General features: G+C 37.6%; 1 long non-coding RNA gene across 1 annotated transcript in view; it reads right to left on the minus strand.

Moving 5' to 3' along the window:
• LOC123329964 overlaps positions 1 to 23,373 on the minus strand; it is a 43,893-nt gene that overhangs the window by 12,033 nt on the left and 8,487 nt on the right. Inside the window, exon 2 of the long non-coding RNA XR_006545608.2 lies at positions 19,850 to 19,885. This is a non-coding gene — a long non-coding RNA (uncharacterized LOC123329964). The remainder of the gene's footprint in view (positions 1 to 19,849; positions 19,886 to 23,373) is intronic.

Genomic DNA, 23,373 nt, shown 5'->3' on the forward strand with positions numbered 1-23,373 from the left:
GTGTCCGACTCTTTGTGACCCCGTGGACTGTTGCCTACCAGGTTCCTCCATCCATCGGATTCTCCAGGCAAGAGTTCTGGAGTGGGTTGCCATTTCCTTCTCCAGAGCATCTTCCCAAACCAGGGATCTAACCTGGGTCTCCTGCATTGCAGGCAGATACTTTACCATCTGAACCACCAGGGAAGTAGTAAACTGGGGTGGGATAGAGATAAAGAAGAAGGTACAGACTGTATAATTTTTCAAGAATTTGGGTCATATGATAATAATGGGAATTTCAGAATGATGGAGCTGATTGGCTCTCACTAAGTGCCAGTGATACAGTAAAGAAAGGAAAGCCAACTGCCAATTCAGATCCTAATGTTACAGCCAGAATTTCTTTATGTCAAAGTCCCTCATTTCCTGTAGCTGGTGGGCTACAGGACTAAAAGCAAGGCTGAGGACCAGACTGTGAGTGAAGCAAAATTGCAGCATTTATTTAGCTTCCTCCCCCCCACCCATGACTAATCCTAGGAACTCCTTGTTGCTAAACTAAGGACTATGATACAGAAGTCCAGGGACCTTGACATTTAGATAGGAACATCTGTGTGAATGTACTTAACAACCTTGAACCTCCAGATTCCATGAATGCCCTGGGGCTGTAGAAGTGGCTCGTTGCCCCTCAAGGGTAGAAAACTGTAACACTTTCCCTTGTCTGGAGACCATGCAGAGATTTCACAGGAGGCAGAAGCTTCAAAAACCGATAACTGCCCCTTTTGAGATTTGACCCCATCTCCCCTTGTATATTCTAAGCAAATAATTAACAGCATGTTTCAGTATGGCCCAGGGGAAGTATTTCTTCTTCTTCAGAAGAAAACTATTTATCACTAACAGACCTGCATGCAATGGCTAACTTCTATCTACTGCCAGGAAACGTTAGGAAGCTTCCTGGGAACAGATCATAAGACTGATTGACTAGGATGCCTTGATAAATTACTGAAGGATGCCTTGATAGAGTACTGAGGAAGGCACCAAGGGGAAGAGTGAAAGGGTTTATTCCCAAAGACTTATATGACACAGCAGCAAATTCTATTCCCTAATAATGACCAGAAACACCTACTTTACTGGAACAGTAATAATGGTGAAGAGGATGCTACTGATATTAAGCAGCTCACTGTTTACTATTTTTGTTGTAAGTCAGGATTGAGAGTAGGGTAAACCTCTATGGTATTGAGTTCTCTAGGGTCAGTGAAGATAATGCAGTTATGGAATAGTACCAGTCATGTAGCAGCACTTAACTGGCAGGAGCAAAGTGGACATTATCTGAGGGAACCCAACTTGCAGAAATCTATGGTAATAGTTAATACAGCATAATGTTCCAAAAGGTGAGATAGAATAAAAAGTGACAAGCTTTTTTATTGACTTATACAACTGGAAAAGATCAAGAATCAGACAACTGAAGGCTAACATCAGTGGCCACAATGGAAAACCAGTTTCCACATGCAGCAGGCTCGTGACCCCTAGCTCATTGTTGAAAGTGGAGGCCAGTTCATCTTGCAAAAGAACCCAAAAAGCCATAACAATTATATTTAGTAGTTATTTCCACAAATATTTCCCAAAGGAAAATTTAGTCATTTATCAGAATATTTATGCACTGGGAAAACATACTAAACTTATCAGGATATTGGAATATACAATCTAAGATGACAATGATACTTGAAGACTCAAAACACCACTGTGACCAACTATTAGAATGGGGACATATGGTAAGTGGGAACATGGCCACACCCTATCTCACAGTGTGTCTGTTGGTTCTCCAGGTCTGCCAAGGGCTTCCCCAGGATGTACATATTTGATTCACACATCAGTTTCTTGTCTTCTAGAGTAAAAGTCATAATGGTAGGAATAGCTTAGACAAAGCTTTCACACTACTTTGTTTTCTCTGACCAATGTATAAATTGGAAGTAATGCTATGTTCTAGGTAGAATGATAAAGATTAGTGCCACTCTTAATAACTTAAAGGACGTAGGGGTCACAGTTCCACTTAATATCTCTGTTTATTTTACTGGTCTAGTCCCTAAAAACAGTCACATAGATCACAGCAATCACAGACTACCATAAATATTCAAGTGACAGTCCTAATCACAATTATTGTATTGTATGTGGTATGTTTACTAGAAGATTTTATGTAAACTTTGGGAGTTGGTATCTGGCTATTGACAGAAAAAATATATTCTTTCAGTCCCTGTCATAAAGAATCAGAATCATTTATATTCACTGGGAATAAATGGCAGCATAGATTCAGATTCATCACAGAATAATACTAACTCTCACTCTTGGTCACAAAGTCAGAAGGGACCTAGATCATCTGGACGTTTCACATTACTTCCCACCGACCTACTATACTGAGGGCACCGTGTTCATCTGACCTAGAAAAGGTAAGTGGCAAGTGTGCTGGCTGCCCTAGTAAAACCACGTATATCTTAGAACATTAATATAAATCATAAAAAGGTCCAGAATATGTCACACAAGTATAGTTGATAAGTGTCCAGACATTAGAGGTATGTCAATATATCTCCTCCACGATAAAGGACAAGCAAAGGCACTGTGCCCCCCTTATCACTAAGAAAAAGGCACAGCGCTTGGTAGGCTTCTTCATATTTTGAAGACAGCACATATCACATTTGAAAATACAGCTTCATTCCCACGTGTTAGATGATTTGGAAAGTTGTCAATTTAAAGTTATTTGGCACATTAAATTGCTGTGCTAAAATATTTGGCCAAATCGAAATAAAAGTATCCTGACAAAGATCCAGACAAAGGGAGGGTGGTGAGGTGTCAGGGCAAGGACACACCAACTACACGAAAGAAGAACTCACTGTTTTAAAAGCAGGTCCTGACTTGCTCTTTGGCCCTACCTCATGCTGGGCAACTGAGCATGAGGTATTAAGTGACTTTGTAACCAGAGCTGCCCATCCTGAGCCAGATATTACAAAACCACGAAGGTTACAGAGGTGCAAATACAACTTCATCACACAATTGAAATACAGGTGCAAAGCAATTCACTACACAATTGAAATTGAATATTATGAGTCAGACCCAATTAGATTAGAGAATACAAGTAACTTACAATGCAGGTGACCATATTATCTATTTCTGTCTTATGGATGCCTCTCCCACAGCTTCTACCTATGGTCTCTTAGGCTCCCTGTAGCCAGCTATTGGAAAAGAGAAAAACTAAGGTTTAATTCATAATGGTTGGGTAGATATATTGGCACAAGCTTACAATGCACTGCTGCTACATGAGAATCCCAATAAAGTGTGTTTCTGAAATTCACAAAGAGAGAAATATGTCTCAGTGGGTTGAGCTTCAGATAAATTTGTGCAGAGGGAGAAGGCAATGGCACCCCACTCCAGTACTCTTGCCTGGAAAATCCCATGGATGGAGGAGCCTGGTAGGCTGCAGTCCATGGGGTCATGAAGAGTCGGACACGACTGAGCGACTTCACTTTCACTTTTCACTTTCATGCATTGGAGAAGGAAATGGCAACCCACTCCAGTGTTCTTGCCTGGAGAATCCCAGGGACGGGGGAGCCTGGTGGGCTGCCGTCTATGGGGTGGCACAGAGTCGGACACGACTGAAGCGACTTAGCAGCAGCAGCAGAGCTGACCTCAGATAAATATGTTCACTAAATCCTGAGCAGTACCAAATGGCTTAGCTGGTTGGGCAGGGACTTGAAATAACATTTAAATATGAAACAAACTGTTCTTGGAGGAAAATATGTGGATGTACCTACAGAATTAGGCACAGATGATGAACCTCTGTGTCTCTCACCAATATTCATTAAGAGGAACCACCGCACAAGAGGCATTTTAGGGCCAACTAGAGAAGATGAATTATCTAGTAGAGATCACAGCATTACTAAGTGTAGCATACTGAAGAGAAAGATATGGCTACATCTGACTGGCCAGTAGACCACAGGCAAAGAAGTTCTTATGCCAGAATAGGGAATTGACCCTGGTTATTAGGAGGAGGCAAAATTACTACTGTATAATGTGGAAAAGAGAGTCACCTGGACAACATTTTATGCTTCTATGCCTAGTAATAATTGGAGCTGGGCACCTGTACCAACTTCAGCCTAACAAGGACATGAAAGCAAAGGGCTCTGACTCCTTAGGTAAGAGGTCTGCATTACAGCAACAGGCAAGCATACTAGAACATACGTGCTAGGTGAGAATACGAGTCATCTGGAATGAGTGGTAAAGAAAGAAGACATCAGTTGCAGTAATGAAAACTATACTTTGTCCAACTAACTCTCATTTTATTATATGTCCCCCTCCCCAGAAGTTGTAACTGGCAACTGCATTAAAGAAGCTGTATTTAACTGTATTAAAGAGTGGATTTAACGTGAGGTATGAATGAATGTGAACAGTACAAAATGCAGACTGTAGCATCCACTACATATTTCATATCTCTTGAAACTTTTTGTGTGTTCTGGTAGGCTTCCGAATGCCAGTATCTGAAGGTATGTACCTGAGGGCCATTGTCCTTTAAAACCCAAAAAGCTATGGTGCCTCTGATTGCAAGGCAGCCATCTGAAAATGCCAAGGAACTAGCAGCCCTGGATCAGTTCCTCTCAGTGTTCAGTTACCGAACTTCTTCCCTCCTCAGGAAAGAGAAATCAGAGGACTAGGATTTGGATCATTTTCTCAAGTTTCCCCCAATAGTGATATACTTAACCGTTCTCCACTTAATAATTTACCCTATCCTGTGTCACTTACTCCATTTTTTAAAACCAGAGTTCTCTGTACTTACCAAATAAACTGCTCGCACTTGAATCCTTGATTCTGAGCTGACTTTTGGGAAAATCCCCAGAAGTACACTAGATATGGAGATGAATGAATAGAAGATAGTATTCATGCCTGGAGAAACTTACATTGTAGAATTCAATGCTAAGACATAAAAAATGCATATAATATGGTAAGAATTAGAATTAAGAACAAGATGCTGGGAGAGAAATAAAATACCTAACTTCCTACAAAAACTTGGATGAATCAGGACCAACACTATGGAGAAGTTGACATCTCACAAGAGTCCTAAAGAAATGAGTAGTAGGTAAGAAAGTATCCAGCCCAATGAAAAACTCATTTTAGGATAGAAGCAAACAAAACCACATACTGATTATTCATAATAATTATTCAGTACTTTTTGCCTTTTCATACCGTTCATGGGGTTCTCAAGGCATGAATGCAGAGGTGGTTTGACATTCTTTTCTCCAGTGGACCATGTTTTGTCACAACTCTCCACCATCAGGAAAAGACCTGTTGCTGGAAAACATCAAAGGCAGGAAGAGGAGGGGACAATGGAGACCAAGATGGTTGGTTTGCATCATGGACTCTATGGACAGGAGTTTGACAAGCTCCGGGAGATGGTGAAGGACAGGGAAGCCTGATGTGCTGCAGTCCTTGGACTCGCAAAGAGTCGGACATACTGAGCGATTGAACAACAACAGCAAATTCAGTCCTGTAAGATAACCCAACTTAAACTTGAGAGTCTCCAGTGTGGTCATTTCCTGCGGAAAGTTTACTCTTGTGGAAAATGTAAAAAGCAAAACTTCTCCCTTAGATAGCTGATTAGGCAAAGATTCCTTTGCATTTGTTCTTCTTGAGCAAATGCAATTGCCACTCAAACAGAAGTGAGTTTCCTTCTGCTACTTCTGAAGAGAGGTTAATGGATTTCTTTTGCATGCTTTTTATGAGCATGGTGCTGGAAAATGAAATTTCCCAATTCCACAGTTCATCACCCTCATACCTGATTGCAGAAATTAGTGATTAGAAATGGGAATATAAAATGAAAGAAATGTAATTTCCTTCCATTTTTGAAACTGCTTTGAGATGGGAAACAGTTTGCTATTTCACAATATAATGTCTTCTCATATAATATGCCGTCAGCAGTAACAAGTTGAGTGAAAGTAATATTTTTTGCTCATATAAAAAAGTGATGTGAAATATTCACAGGGTAAAAATTACCCTCAAAACAAATTATATATTTCAGTATTCTTGAAGATTAATGTACCAGATATCTAAAATTCTTTTTTTCTCCTTTCTAGACTTATAAAAAAAAAAGTATAGTTTTCTCTAGGGATTTGTGACTCACAACTAGTTATTTTTTTCCTAGTATGTAGGGGACTACATGACACTGCTTATAGAAGGATTTGTTCTTTCACAAATGGCCTGGCTGGTCTGGTACAAAATGATTGTGTATAATGTTTCAGTGGCTATTTTTAGATGAATAAAAGAATGATCCAATTAAGATTATTAAATAGTACACTAGCCACATGCAAATCAAGATTCTGTAAATAAAGATAAAGAGAGAAAGTTATTTATGCCTTACTTTCTATTATAAAAGAAGCAATTCTGAAAGACGAAAATAATCATGGTTTCTCTTATATTTAGTAGTTCCATGGAGCCTATAAAGTCACTGGGAAAAGTTATTTGTATATGAAGGCCCAGGGACTGCCTAGCTCTGACAAGACTAATGTTCTTTTCTACTTTTGAGCTATGAGACTTCTATTACTGAATTCTTATGGTCTAGCAACATATTAAATATTTATGAAAAATGAAGTCTTCAGGAATTGGATCTGTGCATAATTGAGCTTTAGATGTTTATATGTTTCTTCAAAACACTTTTTGAAGCATTTGTCATTTATATATTTTGTGATCTGTTCCATAAAATATTTTCTGTGTATGATAAGTTGAAAGAATGAACGTGAAGAACATAAGTAAAAATATCTTTACAGAGATAAGACAGATATTCAACTAAGAAAAAAATTAGAGGTTAGGTGAGTATATGTAGCGAATATATAGTTCTTGACATATGCAAAAAAATGCTCAAAGCAAAAAATGCTCGGTAAGTCACATGCATTCAATGTCTCTAAATATATGTTGGTTTCAAGCAAAAAGAACTATGAGAAAATAATTACTCATCGAATGACAGTTCAAAGTACACAGTAGCCAAATAGGAATGTAAAAACAAAATTTTAGGCAGTTCAATTTCAGTATCATAAAACATTTAGCACAAAACCCTTACCTTATATTGCTAAGATTAATTTTTTTCAGTAGGTAGGATTAAATAATGTTAATAACAATAAATAACGCTAACAAAAGTAATTTTCAGTTGCACACAATCTGTGATCTTTCTATGTACTTCACAGAGCCTGCTGCATTAGCATCATGGCACTCTAAACATGAGGTGGATATAATTAAGAGATGGCAGACTCCCAGCAGGCTTCGGAATGTCACTGACACCATGAGGTGGCTGAGACCTGGCATCTCCTAACACTGACCATGTCTTGTCTATAGTACGGTATATTAATGTATTAAATGTAATAGAAAATGAAGGATACCAGTTTGAACACTGGTACATATATAGAACATATAGAAACAATTGTTCTATAAGAATATGATATGCCACCAATAGTAATGGGACACAGGAACCTAATCTCTAAAAGAGGCTTACATTCTAAGAGCAAGAACTGCATATCTCAATGAAGGGCACAGTGCTATGGTTAGTGCTCAATAAATACTAATGAAACAGTGAAAAGAAGTAACAGTAGTCATGTGACCATTAGTCCATGCACACTATTCCTTTCTAACGTATTTTATTTCTAAATAAGCCTAGGTACTGTCTTTCAGAGCAAAAATAAAAGTAAATATGATGTATGTTGCTGTTCAGTTGCCAAGCCATGTCTAACTCTTTGCAACCCCACAGACTGCAGCACACCAGGCTCCCCTGTCCCTCACCATCTCTGAGTTTGCCCAAATCAATGTCCATTGAATTGGCGATGCCATCCAAATGTCTCATCCTCTATCGCCCCTTCACGGATCACTGCCTTTTCATGGTGAAGGGGTTTGTATAACTCAGTGAAGCTATGAGCCATGTCGTGTACAGTCACCCAAAATGGATGGGTCATAGTGGAGAATTCTGACAAAATGTGATCCTCTGGCAGAGAGCATGGCAAACCACCCCAGTATACTAGCTACAAGAATCCCATGAACTGTATTAAAATGAAAAAAAAAATGTTGTATAACACACATGAATAGATAGAATGATAGAAGGGAATGATTTGCTCAACAGTTATCAAAAGAGTTTATATTTGTGTTTACGAAATGGTTTCTTTATGACTTATGAGCATTGTATACAGTTATGATTTCTAGGCTCAGACTACCACTTTCAAAGTTGGTAGCCTTACCAATTACTACTGTGTGACTGGGCAAATCTATTAACTTCCACATGCCTTAATTTCCTTACCTGTAAAAGAGCGACAAAGACAATAGCTACTCATAAATAAGTTGTGAGAATTCAATGAATTATCTCATGTAAATGCTTAGAAAATTGCTTGGCACATCACTAGTGCTATATTCATGTTGGCTGTATATGTGTGTTCAGCTGCTCAATCATGTCCAAGTTTTTGTGACTCCATGCATTGTAGCCCGCCAACCTCCTCTGTCCATGGGATTTCCCGGGCAAGAATACTGGAGCAGGTTGCCATTTCCTATACCAGGGGATCTTTCCAACTCAGGGATCAAATCTATGTCTCTTGTGTGTCCTACATTGGCAGACAGATTCTTTACCATTGCACTACCTGGGAAGCCCCATGTTAGCTAATATTACTTATTAAATCATAGGAAATGGAAATATCATCATACATTTATGTTATCTTGCCAGAACAACTATAGTGTTCTCCCCATCTTCAATCTTTCCCCTTCTATATATATCATCCTATATACATTCCATTCAGGAAAATATTTTAAAATCATGGTCTTGTTCATATTAGTCCCACAAATTAAAAATGTCTACTGCCCCCAAATATGTATCTAATTCTTAGGCTGGCATTTAAGACCTCTCCTAACTTAATTTCACAATCTTAATTTCAGCTGCTCCCTTTCATTCATCTCTCACATAAATTAAGTTGAATTACCCATATTATGAAATAACCCTGAACTTCTCCTTTAACAACTGGCTGTCCTGGCCTTTCTTTTTGCTTATAATGTTGATATTTAATCAAGTCTTATAGTTTAAATTAGCATATTATACTGATAGATAAGGGTATTAAAAAGATACGTACAGGAGTGTGAATGGACTCTTCAATGTTATGAAAATTACTCATTCTTTAATTTTGTGCATCAGAGAAGGACTAGATCTTAGAGTAGGCATTTTTAAAACTAATATTTCTTGGCTTACTCATTTCTCTTCCTGGACTTATGAATGAGAAATTCTATTTTATCACCCTGGAAACCTTATGCCATTGCTACACTTTGTTTACACTACCTGCAATGTGACATCTTACATTATTACACAGTCTTGCTGAGGGATAGCTTGTCTTTGATAACCACCCAAGACCAGAATGCAAGATTCATTTTGTGTAGTGCTTCATTCAGTCTTAACTCAGTTTTGTTAATCATAATTATCTGTGTGATCATGGGAGGCTAATTTTGATAAAACACTTCCTGTGTTGTGCTTGTGTGCTCAGACATTTCCAACCTCCTGGGCTATAGCCCACCAGACTCCTCTGTCCATGGGACTTTCCAGACAAGAATACTGGAGTGTGTTGCCATTTTCTTCTCGGGGGATATTCCCGATCCAGGAATCAAACCCATGTCTCCTGTGTCTCCTGCATTGCAGGTGGATTCTTTACCCACTGAGCAACTTCATAACATTATGGAGCCATCCTATGTGCTAAAAATTGTGAGAAAGGAGGAAGATACAAGTGACCTCTATCAGAATGAGATAAAAGAAGTGGATTTTAAATCAGATTATGCATGAGGAGTAGAGTTTTAATTAGAAGCTGCAGATTTGGGTTCTTGTTTGTAGTATTAGGTGGTTAACTGACATTTTACTTCATAACTTCTTTGTTAAGTGGGGGTACGGGTGCCTGGGTAGCCTACTAATAAAGTTATTGTGAGGAGCAAATGAGACCTTACACTTCTAAAGACTTTGAAATTTTGTGCTACACAAATGGAAAGGGTTATTACTGAAGGAATAAACTGGGATAATTTCTAAGCATTTTTGTATGGTTTAATACAATGAAATTGTGACTTTGGTTAAAACCTATGTGCAGTAGTCTTAATGCTTATTCACCTAATAATTACAATATGAATATAGATAATCCATGATTGATTTGCTATCTTCTGCTCCCCCCTCCCCGCCCCCACCACCACTGACCTGGGTTTATTATAAATATGGAAGAAGAAAAGTCCTTGCCTTGGAGGTGGGAGGACCACTGGTGAGGAAGGTGGTATGAACACATGGCCCCCAAACCCATTTCTAGGGTTCAGAAGTAGGTTGGTACCAAGGAGATACATACTGGTTTTCTACTGATGCTGTAACAAATTACCACAAACCATGTGGCTCAAAGTAACTCAAATTTATTCTCTTACAGTTCCTGAAATATGTCTCATGGGGCTAAAGTCACGGTGTTGGCAGGGTGTCCTGCTGAAGGCTGTAGAGAAGAATCCATTTCCTTACTTTTTCCAGCTCCTAGAAGCAGCCTGCCTCACTTATCATCATATCACCAGCATCACATCACCTCTTTTCCTCCAGCTTCTGTTATCACTTCACCATCACCTTTGACCACCTTGCCTCCCTCTTATAAGGACTCTTGTGATTACGTTGAGCTCACGTGGATAATTCAGGCTACTCACGCAAGACCCTTAATCACACCTGTAACACCCCTTTCTTATATAGGGTAACAATCACAGGTTCCAGAAACTAGGATGTGGCTAGCTTTGAGGGGAAAGAGTGAGGCCTTTTCAGCCTGTACCACAGAAGGGGAGCATGCCACCCTCAAATGGCTTATATATTACTGACAATTACCACCCCACTAAATTACTGAATTTTATTGCTTCCAGACATACTGGTAATTAAAACCGGGGGAAACTATGAATTGAAGATAGAAATTGCTTTTCTACTTTCCATGCTTTTCTCCTATGTTTTGCAACTAAAGAATTTCTAATTAAAGCAAACTTAAGTAGGATGACCAGACCTTCCTTATCAGAATATTCTGATTGACTTTGTTATAAGCTCAGTCCTTACTTTGAGTGAAACTGCTTTTGATGATCTTACCTTCTGTCCTAATAGCCACTTGGATGAAATTAGTTTGAATCAGAACATCATTGATTGAAAGCTTTCAGCTGGGAACACTGAAATGGGATCAAGTGATAGCAGTAAGTCTCTGCTACGATGTTGCCTAGCAACATAGTTGCAGGTTTCCATTATAAGAAATGATACTATTACATAAAGGCATCTTAGAAAAGATATGAATGACAGGAAGTTCTAAGCTTACAAAGAGGCTATCATTTCAGACTTAGGAGAACAAAGTCATTGAGCCATCCAGTGAAGGCCAGAGGATTAAAAGGATAAATTATGAGTTAAGGCTTTTAAAATTCTAAAGTTGGTGTCTCATTTCATACGACTTGTGTTCCATTGCTTTTCAGCTCTGTAGAGCCTTGAAAAGGCAAAAAAACAAAATAATTAAAGAATATAAAAGTAAACACACAAGTATCATGACATGCTATTACCAAAAGCTGCAGTAATACTGAAGTCTTTTGTAAACATTTTGACATTTTATTTGTGGGAACTTCATAACAGTACAATTTTTTGCATCAATAAATATAATTAAGTACTATTAAATGCTCACTTTAAATTGGATGAAATGGAGACAATAATAGGGGCTCTTTGGTCTAAGACAGACTCTAAGATCTAAAATTACAACATTTAATGGCTTACTATTCAACATTAAAAAAACTAAGATTGTGGCATCCAGTCCCATCACTTCATGGCAAATCGATGGGGAAACAGTGGAAACAGTGAGAGACTTTATTTTTCTGGGCTCCAAAATCACTGCACATGGTGACTGCAGCCATGAAATTAAAAGAAACTTGCTCCATGGAAGAAAATTTATGACCGACCTAGACAGCACATTAAAAAAGCAGAGACATTACTTTGCCAACAAAGGCCCGTCTAGTCAAAGCTATGGTTTCTCCAGTAGTCATGTATGGATATGAGAGTTGGACTATAAAGAAAGCTGAGCACCGAAGAATTGATGCTTTTGAACTGTGGTGTTGGAGAAGACTCTTGAGAGTCCTTTGGACTGCAAGGAGATCCAACCAGTCAGTCCATCCTAAAGGAAATCAGTCCTGAATATTCATTGGAATGTCTGATGGTAAAGCTGAAACTCCAGTACTTTGGCCACCTGATGTGAAGAACTGACTCATTTGAAAAGACCCTGATTCTGGGAAAGATTGAAGGCAGGAGGAGAAGGGGATGATGGAGGGTCAGATGGTTGGATGGCATCATTGACTTGATGGACATGAGTTTTGTTTTGTTTTGTTTTGTTTTGACATGAGTTTGAGCAAGCTCTAGGAGTTGGTAATGGACAGGGAAGCCTGGTGAGCTGCAGTCCATTGGGTCACAAAGAGTCAGACATGACTGAGTGACTGAACCGACTGAATGTCTGAATATTTGAGAATATAAAAGTATTATTATGGGAAAAATTATATTTTAGAAAGATGTCATCATAAATGTAACAGATAGAACTGAAAGCTGATAAATATTAAAAATATAAAAGGAGAAAATAAAATTCCTGTATCTCCTCCAACCAGATAAAGCCTTGTTAATATTTGGTTGTGAGAGTTTTGTTCTTTCTTCTTAACAACTTGTGCTTGTCACTCGATATTATAGAAACAATCTAATAAAGCAAACAAAATAGTATTTATGACTTTTGTTGTTGGAAAATCTTAAAGCAAACATGACAGAGACAAATCTAAATTTTCCACAATTATTTTTATTTGTTTTTATTTGCATTTGTCTCTTTCAAGGCCTTGAAAACGTTAACTCAAACACTGGGGTTTATGTCTCTTTCAAAATCTGCAGTAGTACTATTAAGATGATGAATATTTTATAGCCCTTTAGAGTTCACAAAGCACTCCAAAAATTTATTTCTCATACATAATCTCAATGGCACTTATGACATTTAAATGTTATCTACACAGTCCTTACCAAGGCCAAGCCTAACATAAGGTCTTGCAGCTTTTGTGTTGTGACAGCTCTTTACCAAGAAAACAGAATAGCTTCTAATTAGGCTGACTGGCCACGATTCCAACAGTCTGATCTTATTTGCTATAATTTGTGAATCACATATGGAGTTTCACCTTAATATCATGCAATGGCACCTGTTTCTAATTTTATACCACTGGCTTGTGGCTAGGGGTTATTGTCATTTTCATCCCTCCAAGGTTGTTGGAAGATGTATGTTTTAGAGGACACTCTTAGATTCAAAGGGGGTTCAGTTTCTTCTTACTAAAGTGAAAGACTAGTGATAGTCTTTTATTAGTCTAAGGAAACTAAGACAGAGACCTCAAAAGAACACTATTTCCAGCTACTCTACTGTGGAGACTAGCGGCTCTGTCTCGTGGATCACCCTGGAAGATCTCTATGGGTTGTCTAAGCAAGCCTGACAAACCCAATAGCTCATGAGTCTGGAGCACCATACGTTCTCCAGGCGCTGGGCAGCTGGCTTTTATTTCCCAATATTCTCCTAGAGTGTTGGCACCAAAATTCAGTCTTCTTGGTCCTTGTCCCTCCAACATTTACCATATCCCTCACAAATCCATTCTTGGCTGTGCACAAAAGGGAAATTCACAGCAGACTGGAATCCCTCTACTACAGAGTGCCCAAGGGAACCCCTTTGGGTCCTGCCAAGCATGCTTCTCTGCAGGATGGTGGGTTACCAGGGGCCGCTCACTGCCGTACCATCTGTCTATGATTTCCAAATTGTGGAACTGATACCCCAAGCCTCTATAAGCACTTCTATCAATGCAAAAGCCTTGCATGGGATTGGAGCCAAGAAAAAAATAAAGTTTGAATGAATTCTAGTGCATGAAGAGAAGGCAAAGCCAGAATAGGAAAATAGAGGAAACTGACACTAAAGACACTATACTAAACTGCCATGATTTTCAGCATCAAATAAATAGATACATGGCAATCTTCACCTTGTCTTTGTCTTTGGAAGACATTTTAAAATAATATTTTTACCATTTAATGGGTGCTGGCTAGGCAGAAACTATCTGTGTTAAGAACATATATTGTCGTCAACCATTATCATAGTCCCTTTTGGTAGACATTGCTATACATATTGTCATTTTACAGAAAACTGGGGCTATGGAGTTTAATAACATAACAGCTTAACATAATGGCTGAGTCAGGACTGAAACTCATATCTGGCTCCCAAGTCCCAGAAAATTCGAGTCCATCACTCTGACTTTCCCTGTGTCTGTTTACTGCAGGGAGGGGGGTAAGTATTTTAACACTGAAGCTGCTCATAGGAAATTGAGAAATTTATTTTCAATGGTATTATTTATATAGGAAATCTATGCAAATTTGAAGGAATGACTAATATGTCAGAGCATATATGATTAGAAGGGATATATTTACTTTTTTTTTTTCCCATTAGTATTTGTTTTCTGTTCCTTGATCCAGTCCTGGATATCACATTTCATTTAGTTTCTTGAATTAAAAAAATTTTTTTATTTATTTATGGCTGTACTGAGCCTTTGCTGCTGCACGGGCTTTTCTCTAGCTGTGGGGAGCGGGGGCTTCCCTCTAATTGCAGGGGCAGGCTTCCCATTGCAGTGGCTTCTCTTGTTGTGGAGCACAGGCTCCAGGATGCGTGGGCTTCAGTAGCTGCCGCTCCCGGGCTCTAGAGCACAGGCTCAATATCTATGGCACGCGAGCTTAGTTGCTCTGCGGCATGCGGGATCTTCCCGAATCAGGGACTGAAGCCATGCCTTCTACATTGGCAGGCAGATTCTCCACCACTGAGCCACCAAGGAAGCCTGAGATATATTTACTTTTAAGCACTATCTTAGCCAGCTGGGGCTTCCCTGGTGGCTCAGACGGTAAAGCGTCTGCCTGCAATGCTGGAGAGCCGGTTCGATTCCTGGGTCGGGAAGATCCCCTGGAGAAGGAAATGGCAATCCACTCCAGCACTCTTGACCGGAAAATCCCCATGGACGGAGGAGCCTGATAGGCTACAGTCCATGGGGTCGCAAAGAGTCGGACACGACTGAGCGACTTTACTTTCACTTTCTTTAGGCAGCTGAGGCTTCCTAGGTGGCTCGGTGATAAAGAATTTACCTGCCAATGCAGGAAACACAGGAGATGTGGGTTCGATTTCTGGGTTGGGAAGATCCCCTGGAGGTGGAAATGGCAACCCATTCCAGTTTCTTGCCTGGAAAATTCCATGGACAGAGGAGCCTTGTGGGCTACAGTCCATGGGGTCACAAAGAGTAGGATGCTGCTGCTGCTAAGTCGCTTCAGTCGTGTCCGACTCTTTGCCACCCCATAGACGGCAGCCCACTAGGCACCCCTGTCCCTGGGATCCTCTAGGCAAGAACACTGGAGTGGGTTGCCATTTCCTTCTCCAGTGCATGAAAGTGAAAAGTGAAAGTGAAGTCGCTCAGTCGTGTCCGACTCTCAGAGACCCCATGGACTGCAGCCTACCAGGCTCCTCCCTCCATGGGATTTTCCAGGCAAGAGTATTGGAGTGGGTCGCCACTGCCTTCTCCAAAGAATAGGATAGGACTGAGCAATTGAACACAAACAACGGAGCTAATAGGGTTGCTTGAGGTGGTTCTACAACTGGTTAGCTAGTTGACGGAGCTACATATGGAAATACTTATAACCACAGCAGAGAATTCCAGTTTATACATACATCTTATAAACTATAGGTTGCCATTTTAAAATATGGATTATCTTATTCCACCAGGCTCCTCTGTTCATGGAATTCTCCAGGCAAGAATACTGGAGTGGGTTGCCATTCCCTTCTCCAGGGGACCTCTCCAACCCAGGAACTGAACCTGGATCTCCTGCATTGCAGGAAGATTCTTTATCAATTGAGCCACCAAGGAAGCCCATAAACTACAGATTGCCATTTTAAAATATGGATCATCTTACAAAATCACTAGAAAATTGCTACTAATTCAGTGTAAAGTGCTCTTTAGTACCAAATCATTATGGCAAGTAAGTTTATTTTCACTATTATGTCAAAATGCAGTATCAGGCAAAGTAAAAATTAAAGCTAATCCTCAAAAAAAATGGACCTTTTTATAATTAATTTTGCATTTGTTAAAACTCTACAGTTTTGGAAAAAACTGTAGAGTATAATCTACAATGTATCAATTTTCAAAAACATTGTTTCTACTGAAATATTGTTGAGCAGTGGTCAAATTTCCTCATCCTTTCTGACTTGAGGTAAAAAGAATTAGGTCTAGAGGTTGCCACGAATCATCAAATGAGGTACCCTGTTTCAAAATAATCTCTTTCTTCATTTAGCATCTTTCCTCTGAATTATCTTCTCACCTTATAGCCTTGGAGTTCATTATATTGATACTACAAATGTGAAAATTATACTAATATTACATATTATATTGATAGCCCATATTATATGTGGAAATATAGATATTTATGTTTAATACTAGATCTAGGTTTTTGATAAACAGTTTAAAATCATCACAGTAACAACATGTCTTTTACTATATGGTCTTATTTCTTTCTCTGGCCCTATTTTTCTTTCAAAATACTTTCATCGTTTCTTTTGTTTTTGAGAAGGAAAGGTTATTTAAGAAGATGCATCCCCCATGGACAGAAGAGCCTGGCAGGCTACAGTCCATGGGGTCGCAAAAAGTCAGACACGACTGAGCAACGAACACACAACATGACATTATCAAGTGTTTTTTTGTAACTCTATTGAGATAATGATTTCCTCCATGCTTTCTATGAGTGTGATGAGCTACATTAGTTGGTTTTCTAAAATGAAACCAACTCTGTATTCCTGGGATATAATCAACTTTGTTATAATATTTTATGCTCATTTTATACTGCAGAATCACTTTTCTAATGGTTTAAGATTCTACTTTAACATGAAAGAAATAATTCCAAAATATTTTTTCTCTAAAAAAAAAAAAAAGAAGATGCAGAGCAACTTCATAATTGAAACTCGTTCACCTCTAATCATGCCTTTTCTCTAAAAAAAAAAAAAGAAGATGCAGAGCAACTTCATAATTGAAACTCGTTCACCTCTAATCATGCCAAGTGATTGTTGTCTCTAGAACTGGACAGAATTACAATGTTGTACAGTATTTACTGACTTAGTGCCATTATGGACTCTGAGGGGACTTAAAATGAAGAAGTACGCTTAATACAAATTATTGTTACTGCCAAAATACATACACTAGCCATGAAGACAAAGAGGCACCAAGATTTACATGTGTAGGATGCTATGTCTCTCAAAAGATTCTTCATGTATTTTCTGGTTTTATGTTTTGTGGCAGTTCACATACAGAAACAAGTATAATGAAACCATAAAAAGAAAAAAAAAATCCTCCAGGTCTGACCATAAAGGCACTCATATTTCATTCTTGCTTTTGTGAGGTTACCAATCAGGATTTGCTCCTATTTCTTTAAATACTCTGGATTGTTTAAACAATTTGATGCTCTCTAATTCTTAACACATCTGGAGGATTGTTTTTATTTCTCTTTCCATGGCTTAGACCATATAATTCAAGTAATGTGTTAACTTTCTATGAGTTCTGCTAAAAAACTTGCTTCAAATATTTACTTGGAAGTGTTCTGAATTATCTTTGTGATGACTGTTTTAAACCCAGTCTCAGTACAGTGCCTTAACTTTGAATGCTGACAATGGAAAAATATAACCAAATAAAGCTGAAGGATTTGGGAATAAAAAAATGTGGTGAATGCATAGGAAAATGACTACAGGGAAGTCATTATTTCCCATCTCATGTAAAATCCATCATCAATATTTCTAACATCAATGCACTTCTATCATCTATGTTAAACTATAATAAAGAGTATAGATGGGCCCTATACTCTTTATTATAACTTAATTGCTCTGTTCCTGATTCTGTCTAGTTTTAACTCCACTGAATTGTTGCTGTGTTTCTAATTATGCAAGTGCTTTATTGGAGACATGTGGTTTAAAACTAAGATACTTTTTCATAGTTTTTTGTTATTTTATAAAGGAATCATTGATGCTTATGCATAAAACATATTAAAGTTTTAAAATAACAAACTGGCTTTAGGTTAGCTTTTTAATGTGTATTTGTTGACATTCTGTTCTGAACTAAACATTTTCTACGTAAATTTAAAAAGATATAAGATTTAAGATAAGGTGAAAGAGAGAAGTGAGACATAGAAAACTTGGATAAGCAAATTAAATACTGACTTTAAATTTGTCAGGTCTTTTTGGGGTCGCAAAGAGTCAGACACGACTGAGCGACTGTACTGACCTGAACTGAACTTCACTTAAGTACTCTCGTATTTAAAATAATTAATATATTCTGAACAAAATAATCTTGAGTTTAGCAGAATAACACGAAATAAAACAGCTTTTTACTTCATGCCTAAATTTAAGCACCAGTATTCAATTTGAGCTATTTAAAATTTCTGAGATAACAGAAATCAGGTCACCATTTTATAATCTTTTATTTCTTATTTGAAATAACACACATCTGAAATTTTGTGTAATTATTTTTGAGAATCAAAGAAAATCAAAAAAGTTAGTGATATTGCCTTGTCTAAAAATTTTAGTTGTTTAACTACCAGGTCAATAGGTTTTACAGTATAACTAATTATAAAGTAAGTTTTTTATTTGATGTTTTAAATTGCAAAGCCTACTGACATTTTGGAAGACCTCCCTCTTAAAGGTCTATAGGGAAAAAAGAAGGTGCTTAAGTTTCCCTTTCTAAATGAGTTGAGAATATAGACATTTTGCTTTTTAACTAAATTTCAAATAATGAAATTATGTGTAAATATTCAGAATGTCACTGAATTATTTTATTGGTATTGTTATCCATAATCCTCAGTTTCCTTCACTCTTGCCAGGTCTTTACTGTATGCTTATGAGCATTATTCATTCCTTTATATGTTTTCACAGACCTGGGAGACTCTTTGCTGAAAATTTGCTGTTCATCATCTTCAAAACTTTTCCTAGATAAGTGAAAGACTTGCCTAAAATTCATCAGGAAGTCATAATTTCTAGTATTATTGTTTCTTTTTAGGTCCCACATAGATGATCTCTTTTTCTTTCCAGACTTAAAAATCAGTAGAATGAAGCTCTACTGATATAAGCTCCCTAGGTCAAGGTAGCTTATACATGAAAAAACATTGCAGAATTTTACAAATGTCTATCAGCATAAATCTAGGAAACGTAAATATGAATGGATTCTAAAGGTTTAAGATCAAGGAAGAAGGAATGTAACATTAGATCAAGCCATGCTTGGCAACATAGAAACACCTCACCATACAGTCATAATGCCGTATTAGTTCAAGCTTCTAGGATTGACAGTAATAGCTCAAAATCTGGACACCATGATCACCTACATTAAAGGAAGGTAAGATGCCAGAAATCCTCTTGCATTATCTAGACCAAGGAATCCAAAGACTAGAGAGATAGGTGTGTAAATATGGATTAATGATGGTGAATTGCTTACCCAATTATTTCCCCGGGAGGGTCCAATAAACTGTACTATAGCATTATGTGGATTGACCTAGAGACTGTCAAACAGTAAAGTAAGTCAGAAAGAGAAAAACAAGTATCACATATCAATGCATATATATGAAATCTACAAAAATGGTACAGATTAACCTATTTGCAAAGCAGAAATAGAGACACAGATATAGAGAACAAATGTCTGCACACAAACAGGGAAGAAGAGGGGGTATGAACTGGTAGATTGGGATTAACATATATATAATACGGTGTATAAAACAGATAACTGATGAGAAGCTACTTACATAGCACAGGAACTCTATTCAGTGCTCTGTGGTGACCTAAATGGGAAAGAAATCCAAACAAGAGGGATCAGATATATATATATATATATATATATATATATATATATATATATCACTTTGCTGTACAGCAAAAATTAACATAACATTGTAAAGAAACTATACCCAAATAAAAACTTAAAAAAAAAAAGAACATCGGTGATAGAACATCCTTTAAAACCTCTGATATTGTTCTCAGAAAGCAGAAATGAAGGGGAGAAATGTGAGCATGGATACAGTCTTGCTGATATTTTTGTTAAAGGTAAGATTTTAGAATGGCAGAGGCCAAGTGCCATAGGTTAATTACAAATGACACAATAAGCATGATAGCTGTCATGAAAAGCAGGGCTTGAGGTAAAATCAGTAGGTTTGGCAAGCTGCAATATTTGGCCATGGCTAATCGATCATGAGGTTCATGAAATTGAAATAGATAGGCATGCTATTAAATTCTTCCTTAATTCAGATAATAGAAAAATAATCTCTTGGTTGGTGGATATACCTGATTGAGTTAGTATAATGGAAAATCATAAGTTTTCAGCTAATTCTAGACTGGAGGCAAATTACAGCCCTATATTCCTTGAAAGAAGAGAATGATGGATATGTCTAAAGAAGGACCAGAGACACTGCCAAGCAGAGGTACTCTAAATCTTCCTTCTATTTCTCCTAAAATGTTCCTGCATCCATTTTAGAGGATGGCTGTGGTCTGAAAAGAAGAAAATTTCCAGGATTTTGAAGAATTAATAAACTCTGAAGTAAAAATAATCTTTAAAGATCAAAAAATCACCCTCTGGACCATGAATCAGAGAGGGGATTGTGGCAGTCAGGTGATAAATGGAGTTTTGGAAGGAGTGTATGTTAAAGTGAGCTCAGTGTGTCTGTGGGTTTTTCCACAATGTTTTCTCCTTATTTGGAAATTCACAAAATTTTTCCTTTGGCTATTTGTACCTTGATTCAACATCTATCATATTAGAAAGAATCAAGTGTAAGTTCTGGAACTGGTCTCCCCTCTACCACTAATTTATGTTTTAGTAAAATGAAAAACAGAAACCAGTATGACATGTCTGGAGGAATGATGGAATTTAGTGCCATGAAAGACTTAAAAGATGAATGAACGTCGATTTGTGGTAGGTCTTCTTTTAAGTCATCTATTTGGTGTGTTTAAATATGATGAAAAGAAGGATGGAGAGCATCATAAATACAATTAATTGATGACCTCAATATAAGCTATTGTACCAGATGTGGCTCCTTTCCTGAAGCAACCCACAGAATGCTTTTACCCTGATATGTGGCACTTGATCCAAAGTCAGTGCTGTTCAGACAAGAAATAAAGGTCACAGGTTTCAGCGGGCAACAGAAGAGAGATTTTCTTGGATGCAGTGTATGAATAACTTCCTCTGAATCACTCGTTTTGGTGCTCCAGGAAATTGAAATCATTGGTAGCCATTTCCTGTGATTTCTTTCCTCTCTGATACCTTGAAGGTGCTTGTAGCTTTCTCTGAGCTCTTCCAGAGGTTTTTTTACCTTCTAATTCTCCATATTAAATCTCATCCTCATGATTTCCTGCATGTTGTAAAATGGTATCTGAATTTTGAGTAATTTAACCTACAGCTTTGTTCTCTCCAAGTTTTCTGAGGCTCTGTAATAAGAACTTCATTTATCCAACACTTCAAGTCAAAGGGCATACATACACTCTTGACATGACCATTCCCACCATTCTTCCAACATATCCTTCTGGTTGTCCTTGACCTTGAATTCAGTGTTTTCATACCAAAGGGCATTTGTAGGCATTCTCCTTCCTAGAACTTTCTCCTCCGTCTTCTCATATCTCACTCCCTCACTTCATTTAAAACTTGGCTCAAATCTCACTTACTCAGAAAAGACTTCCCTGACTACTGTTCCTACTTTTTTTGTTTGTTTGTTTACTATTGGCTTCACAACGTATATTGATTTTGAGTTTGACAATATATTAATTTTCTCTCCTCTCAACTAGAAGAAAAACTCCAAGAAAGTAAAAGCTTAATCTCTTCCATGGTGACTCAGATGGTAAAGAATCTGCCTGCAGTGCAGGAGACCAGGATTTGATCCTTAGGTCAGGAAGATCCCCTGGAGAAGGGAATGACTACTTACTCCATTATTCTTGCCTGGAAAATTTCATGGACAGAGGAGCCCGGTGGACTACAGTCCAAGTTGGACATGACTGAGCAACTAACACTTTTTTTTTCCACATCCCCAAAAGTAGGTTACACAATTAGTAGGATTTCAATACATTTTTATTAATATAAAAATAAATCTCACATATAGATTGTGTGTCTTTGAGTCATTACTTTAAATTTCAGTATAAAATATACTCATAACATGTTAAATTGGTGGAAGTTATGATAAGACAGCATTATGGGAGGCAGTATTGAATTCAATGAGTATTCTTACAGTTGTCCTCAAGCATATAAAACTTCCAGGTAAAAGTCAACTTATTACTACAGCAGTCTGTGGATTTTCCTGCTTACCTGGCCTGACTTTGTCTGCTCTGTGTATGTGAAACCTTATTGCATTATCAAGAAAATGTCTTACACAGTTCGTGTCTCAATCCTTCCATGAAGGGATTATTTAGCTCATCTTTTATGAAAACAATAAAATAGTCTCTTTTAAGGCTGGATTCAAATTATGAAATGGAAAATATGTGCTTTATACAATCTTAGTCACAACAATTGAAAAATATATAAACTATACACAGTCTTTTTTATTAACTGAGCAGCCAGTAAAGCTTATAATCAGAGGCTGATGTAATTACTCTGTCTATTGATGTCAAAATTCCTCCTCTTCTCTCTTCATACAAGTTCTGCTGTTTCTTTTCTGATGACACATAATATTCCCATTTCAGTTTGGTCTGCCCTGGTTGTCACTTTCTTGTAACAGGAGAGATTGCTCAGGCTGTGCTATTGCACTTTGCTATTAGATTTTAAAGAAAAGGAGTAACAATTGAATTGTTCAAAAAGCTGCATCTCTCCAATATGCTGTGAAAAATGCCTACCCTTAATTTCAGGTACCATGGAGTGATGATACCTCACTCAACTTCTGATGTGCTGGTATATTTGGTGCCTTTTACATTCTTTGTCACACTGTAGTGATAGGGAAGTTTATTATATTTTATTTTGTATAGTAGAGGAAGTAATTCCTAATGGGGTCTGAGTTAAAAATCAGATCCTTCACTGGACAGAAATAATATAATTCAATCTTTATATTCAATACCATTAAACAATATCCTTCTGGCTTCAGAAGACATTTCTTTTATCAATCCTCACTATCATTTTTCTTACACTCACAAATCCTGACCATCAAAAGTACATTTCATGTAAGGCATTAAAGCAGGAGAGTCATTTATAGGAAGTTACATTATCTAATACCAGACATTTCTCCTTTCAGATTTCTCAACTTTCTGACCCTCTTCTACTCAAGATATTCACATAATTTCTTCAGTTGTTGTGCATGTA

The sequence above is a fragment of the Bubalus bubalis genome, chromosome 17 (genome assembly GCF_019923935.1).
Source record: "Bubalus bubalis isolate 160015118507 breed Murrah chromosome 17, NDDB_SH_1, whole genome shotgun sequence".
Classification (NCBI taxonomy): domain Eukaryota; kingdom Metazoa; phylum Chordata; class Mammalia; order Artiodactyla; family Bovidae; genus Bubalus; species Bubalus bubalis.